General features: G+C 38.4%; 1 pseudogene; it reads left to right on the top strand.

Moving 5' to 3' along the window:
- The first annotated feature begins 1888 nt into the window (after nt 1-1888).
- On the top strand, nt 1889-6445 carry LOC118556572 (annotated as a pseudogene).
- Nucleotides 6446-6692: the final 247 nt, after the last annotated feature.

Below are 6692 nucleotides of genomic sequence, written 5' to 3'. Positions count from 1 at the left end.
TGGGATTTTATCATTGGGAGCAACATTTCTGGAACAGCCTTCAAACATGTTCTGTCACATCCATTAACTGCTTTTCTTTACCACTACCTGTTGTGCAACAACGTCAATCCCCTGTTTTCCCGTTATTGAAACTATGGGAACACAGTGGGAGTTGACAGGTGCATAAACAGATTATATTTGAACCTTCCCAGTTTTTTAAAACTGCTAAATCAGAGCTGCAAGCTGTCCTGAGGACAAGAACAATTTTACAATTTGATGCCAGATTCAATGAAGAAGAATAAAGACAACATCATGATGACAAAAAAATAAAAAAGGTATCCTTTTTAGAAGTCTTTTTGCCCTTATAATCAATATTCCTATCACTATCATCTGATTGTGTCATAATGTAAAGTACATAAAATATGCCTCTCTTTAGACTTAATAATTAACAGGCACTGACTTCATTTCTTGATTTAGTTTCTCTGGTCCCATCCAGGTCTGATTACTAGATGACCTGTGGACCAAAATATCAATTAAAGGGGATATATCATGCAAAATCCACTTTCTTCTCCTTTAAATACATTTTGTTGTGTACTTGCAGTCTCTAGGAGTGCAGAAAATTTGAATATAGTCACTCCAGGCGCTGCGTAGATATCTTTATATTGTCTTTGTGTGATACTTTTCAGGCCATTCAGTTTTCTGTGTTTTTTTATTATGTTTTTTAAACAATTAGGTCATAGTACTTGCTGCAGAACTACTAAATAAGGTCATGGCCTTCCAGCTAACCAAAAGTCTGTAGTTAAATCCACTTGAGATGTTGTGGGATGACCTTAAAAAAGTAACCAAAATTCCTGCGCAGTGATGAAAAAGTCTCACTTCCAGTTATTGGAGGCGTTTATGGCAATTGTTGCTGACAAGGGTGGCACAGCCAGTTTAGAGGGGAATTACTTTTTCACATCCTACCAGATTCTTTTGGATAGTTTTTTAGATGTAATAAATCCACTTGAAAACAGCATTTTGTATTGTCTTTTTTTTTATATCAAAAGTTTGCTTGACTGTCTGCAACACTGAAGTGTTTAAACTAGGCCAAAACAGAAGAAATCTGTGAAGTAAATGAAACTATTGGGATGAAGGGGAAGCAGACAGATGCTGGATGGCTGGCTGTCAGAAACTGTCGATCTCTATGGATTTGCACACAATACAATAACCGAAGTTGTGTGGATAAAAATGTTCACAACATCATCAGATTACTGGTCATCAGTCACTTGTTACAGTGAATCTCTTTACAGTATCTTGACAGTTTTCTTGTGTTACTATGATGGGCAATCTATCTTCAATATCTATTAAACTATACTTGAAAAAGAATGTAACAGTTTGTTATTTTTAAAATATTACTGAAATGAAATGAACTGATGCTCACCTGAAAGGATACACTGATTTTCAAATGTTCATATTGGCGTGTTCAATATAGTTCTATAGTCTATATAGAGTTCTATATATTTCTGAAATAGTCAATGAATAATGGCATGGTTGGCATGCATAAGAAAATGTAAGTTTTTGGGGAAAATGTGCAGTTTGGACTTTGTATGTTTTTGTATCTGTGCCCAGGTTCAGGGGGAAAATGGGCCAAAATGGTAGTTAAAAGAATCTGAAAGTGAAACTAACGATTGTTATTCTTTAACTCTTGTCATGTCTCTGCCTGACATTTCCAGTAAGATGGTTTTAACAATAAATCAAATACCGTTCTTTGACAGGTTTTGACAGCTTCCCAGGCGAACTCTTTAAACAGATTTGTATCGCATTTGTCATAACCAAACTTTGTGAAAGCAGTGGGAGGGACAACTCGGGTGACAGAATATATATATATATTCAAACAGGATGTATATACGACATTCCATCCAGACTTTTGCAACAGAGAGGTTTAAATTGTAGACTTGAAAAGAGAAGAGTGTGGAGGATTAATATCAGTGTCGAGTAGGTAGGTGTTGTTATTTAAGCAAAATGAATTAATGCAAATATTTAATCAGTATACTCTGTCTATTGCAATAAGATGCTTGTCATAAAAAAATAATGTGGAATACCCAAATTTTAACCCCATTTTGAATTTGTTTTTCAAAAAATGCATTAAATATTTCTATTCAACCTGTATCTATATATATATATATATATATATATATATATATATATATATATATATATATATATATATATATATACTTGCAAGAGGCAGAGCGCTGGGTTGTCTTATATTGCATACTCTAAGTGACCTACACTGGGGGTTTTTTTCCTTTTGTTAGGGAAATAGCAACATTTATTCACATCTTGCTGTAGCATGGGTTTCTTCCTTGTTACCTATAGTTTTTTGTCTCTGTTGTGAATCAGTCATCCCTTAGAAGCTCCCACGATGAGAATGTGCTTTATTTATGTTCTTGAACTTGAAAAGGTAAGAGAACATGACAAAGAAGCCAGCACGTCCAATAAAAGTTTTATATGTCTCTATAACACTGGGTCCTGGCACCATAAAACACTTTTTGGAAATTCTGTCCTGTTTTTAACATTATTCACATTTTATGCTTCCTCCTTTCAATTGTCTTATCTGACCCGTCTCTGGTATCGACCCCGTCCCTCTCCTCCATGTCACTGTAATTTAGTTATCATAATAAAATTAACACACTCAAAAATGTTTCCAACAATTTTACTCTTTTACTATCTAATTATGGGATTTTTTGCATTGCGTTGAAAAATTCCTGCCAGATTATTTAGAAAAGGCATAAATGTCTGGATGTACGTATGTATGTACGTATGTATGTATGTATGTATGTATGTATGTATGTATGTATGTATGTATGTATGTATGTATGTATGTATGTATGTATGTATGTATGGTCAAGCATTACAGTCCATCTTTAACTCAAGCATTTGCCTCTGCCCACCATTCATACTCTAATGTTCTTACTGCTGGCAGAACTTATAGCAAAGCCAGCAATCGTTATTGTTACTTAATCCTTAATAATTTAAATAAAGATATGTTTTTACATGGAACAACCAAACAACAGTTTTGGGGGAATGGTTTTTTTGTGTTCTTATTATTTTTTAAAGGATGTCTATGAAACAAATAAACAAAACAAAAAAAGAAATCAAGAGAGGGATCATGCAGCATACAAAATTGTTATTTTTTTTTTAAATTTACCCCTTAGCAAAATCAATATTTTCTGTCTTAGATTACTTTAGGAAACTATAAAAATAGGTCCATCTATCCATTTTCCAACGCTTTTATCCCTGTTGGGGTCACGAGGGGTATAAAAATAGGTTTGGTCAAAAATAACAGGATACGCAATCAAATCAGGCTACACCAGGTACTTAACTTGGTACTCATTTCCATGCTTCTCTATTTTCTATTTTGCTTTTTCATGTTGTAAATAACTTAAGCATTTTGACTGGTGATGTGTAAGTGCCAGGTTTAAGTACTTCTTCTTTGTAGCTAATACCACACATATTTCAGCATAGTCCCAATGATCCAGCTAAAAATAACACGAGAAGCAGAAACTGATACAAAAGATTTCCCCTTTAAAGAGCCATTCTGTTCAATTCACAATGTTGGAGTCAACAGCATAGGATTTGACGTATAAGTCAGTTTCCTGGACACTTATGAACTCCTGGCTTTATGAACAAGAAACCTCACCAGGCAGGTTTTCCGCCGCCTTTAAGCAATGAGGCAGTCTTTGAAACCTTGAATAAAACTGGTCCAGGTCACCTGTAATACTCAGATCCTCCACCAGAGGGTAGAAGACACAACTTTACAGAACGCAGAAGATGTTTTTGAGGAAAATACCAACTTTGTGACCAAAGTAGAGGTCCCTGAAAACTGCGCTTGAGAAATTATATAATTGGTATGAAAATAAATCCAAAGTGTGAATAAGGTCAGTTTTACACTTAAATGCATATTTCTTTTTTTTAATTTGTTTATTTTTATTCTTGTTTTTTATAGGTTTCTACACTTCAGTTTGGATATGTTCCCAGAACTACTTGCTGCTTTGCTTTTCACGCTTCTGAATGTCTCTGCAGGGGCATACAGGGTCAACAATGTCAGTAAGTAATTTAAGTTGCTTGATACATCCTTGCTTGAAAAAGGAGATATTTCCTTTTCAAGCTATTTCCAATTTGTGTGCACATATAAATATGTTGATAGTTTGTCATGCAAATACCACCAATGTCTGCATGGACTCTCTGTGTTTTTGCTTTCAGAAAGAATTGTTGCTCCTAATGAAGGCGATGTGAGGCTGTCTGGATCTACGAGCACCTCAGAGGGCCGTGTTGAGGTCTACCATTACGGAGAATGGGGAACGGTGTGTGACGACAACTGGGACCTGGCTGACGCCCAGGTGGTTTGTCGTCAGCTCAACTTCCAAGGGGCCATATCTGCCGTGCCTGGGGGACGCTACGGACGAGGTGCCCTTCTTTTAATCAGATGGCAGTGAAAGAACAGCCATCAATGCAGAGCTGTAGTTTCAGGACTATACTTTCAAACTCAACTCACTCATGTGGTCATGTTTGTTATTTTGAGAAAATGTAAGTTTTCAATACTTGTTATTTCTTTCATTGATATAGCCTCTGGGCATATTTGGCTGGATAACGTCAACTGTTATGGCACAGAGCAAAAGCTTGCGTCTTGTAGATTCCCACGGTTGGGGAAACCATAACTGCAGCCATGAGGAGGATGCCGGAGTTATCTGTGAGCCCCTTACCTACCCCAGTCCTGATGACACAGAGAGTAAGTTAAATCTAATGTAGGAAAAGCCCCTTTTGTATCAGCACAAGCAATTTTCCGGCATGTTCAGTGCAGTGTGTGTATGTGATTCTAGGTCACAATACGACTCTGAGCAACTCTACATACTCACTGGACCACAGCACCGCCCTCTCAGATGACCTCGGGAAAGTCTTTGACAGTGGTGCCGCTTGTGACTACCTGATCACTTTCCAGACACCAGCTAGAGACAAACACGAGGGTGGCGCCCCACAGAAGACTCAGTCTACAATCTGTGCGCACAAAGCTATCCTCATGTTGTACCCTTACTTCAATGCTTCTGCGGAGGGAAATAACACCACAGTGACTGTAGACACACCCTGTTTGTCTTATTTCACCTCCTTCATAAGGTATGCTGAACCTAATGTGAGTGTTTAGTTTAAATACTTATGTCTCTTGAAAATATTTAACAATCTGTTCTTATACAGGTACCTTTACACCCGTAAGATCAACGTGACCTACTCCTCTGCGATGTGCCTCCATCAGCTTGCTGCAGACTTTGGAGTAAGGCAGCTGATGGAGGATGTAGGTCAGGTGATCTCTAAAAGCCTCCCCAATGATGCTTCCTTTTACTTCCAAGTTTCACTCTACAAACACGCAGTTGAGTCAAAGGATTCGATCCTTAAGGAAAGCTGCATCCAGTACTTGGCCTGGAACTTCCAAAGCCTGACCACTTCCCCAGTTTGGGCCGAGCTTCCCGTGGAGCTCCTTCAAACCCTCCTCACCCGCTCAGATTTGGTGGTACCTGATGAATATTTTGTACTTGAGATTCTTGAAAGCTGGATCACAAACAAAACTGGCTCCCTGAGTTCAAAGAATCAGGTCGACCTGCTCCGTCTGGTCCGTTTCCCCATGATTCCTGCTGAGAAGCTGAATGGTCTGTTGGCCAACTCTTCTCTCTCTAACGCTCACAGGAATTTTTATCGCGACAGCGTCTTGAAAGCATATCAGTTCAATGTTCTACTTTACAGTAGTCTGACTGAATCAGAGTTAGAAAGAGAAAATGATCATTACAAGCGCAGGATCTACACCGGTGAGGCTTGGAGCAGGAGCGTTCCCACCGACCCTACACCGACGTCACCAAGTCAGTACACCACTAGCTACGACTATAGCTATGACTATAGCTTTGACTACCTAGACATGGGTTTTTCAGTTTATGGTCAATCAAATTTGCTTCAAACCCCTCTCCACAACAGTCTTCTGTTTAGGGACAAGATGATCAGATGGAAGACAAATGTCTTCAAAACCCAGAGCGAGTGTTCAAAAGAGAACGTCCATTGCCACTCGGTGCCTGCAGCAATGCTGGTTCAGCAGAGCAGCTTTGATCCAACGAGGAACATTCGCTTCGATAACCGTGTCCTGCTGAAGTGCCAGAATCGTTACATCTGTCACATCCAGGCCTTCGCCAGGAACATGGCTTACATCCCTATAGAGTCCCTTACCTATCCTTGTCCGGATGGCAAGTACGTTTACACATTTGTGGTGAGACCAGAGTATGTTTGACCCAATGTCAGGAGCTGACATGGATATAAGATGCAAGATCATGGTGTGTCAATAATCTTTAGCTGATTGAAATCAAATAACAATGCTTTTACATTTTTTTCAAGGCCTTCTTTGTTTTCATTCATGTCATTTGTTGGAGAAAACAATAAAGTGATTCAGAATGTCTCCAGCTGTTGCAGCTTCTTTTTTTTACATGTTCCAGAGGTCACATTAATTATTCCTGATACGCAAATATCTGTAATTCCGCCTTAAACCTCCTGTTTCTTTTTCCTAGTATAGTAAAGTAAGAACAGGGTTTGGTGGAGCAGGCAGTGGTGAATGCATCACTTTTAAATGTTAGGGCGTGGCCATAATCTGATTGTTAAATTATTTTCAAAGGTTTTCCACAATGTGGGCATTTATCCTG

This window comes from Fundulus heteroclitus, chromosome 16 (assembly GCF_011125445.2).
Source record: "Fundulus heteroclitus isolate FHET01 chromosome 16, MU-UCD_Fhet_4.1, whole genome shotgun sequence".
Classification (NCBI taxonomy): Eukaryota; Metazoa; Chordata; class Actinopteri; order Cyprinodontiformes; family Fundulidae; genus Fundulus; species Fundulus heteroclitus.
This window is presented reverse-complemented; position numbering and strand designations above follow the sequence as displayed.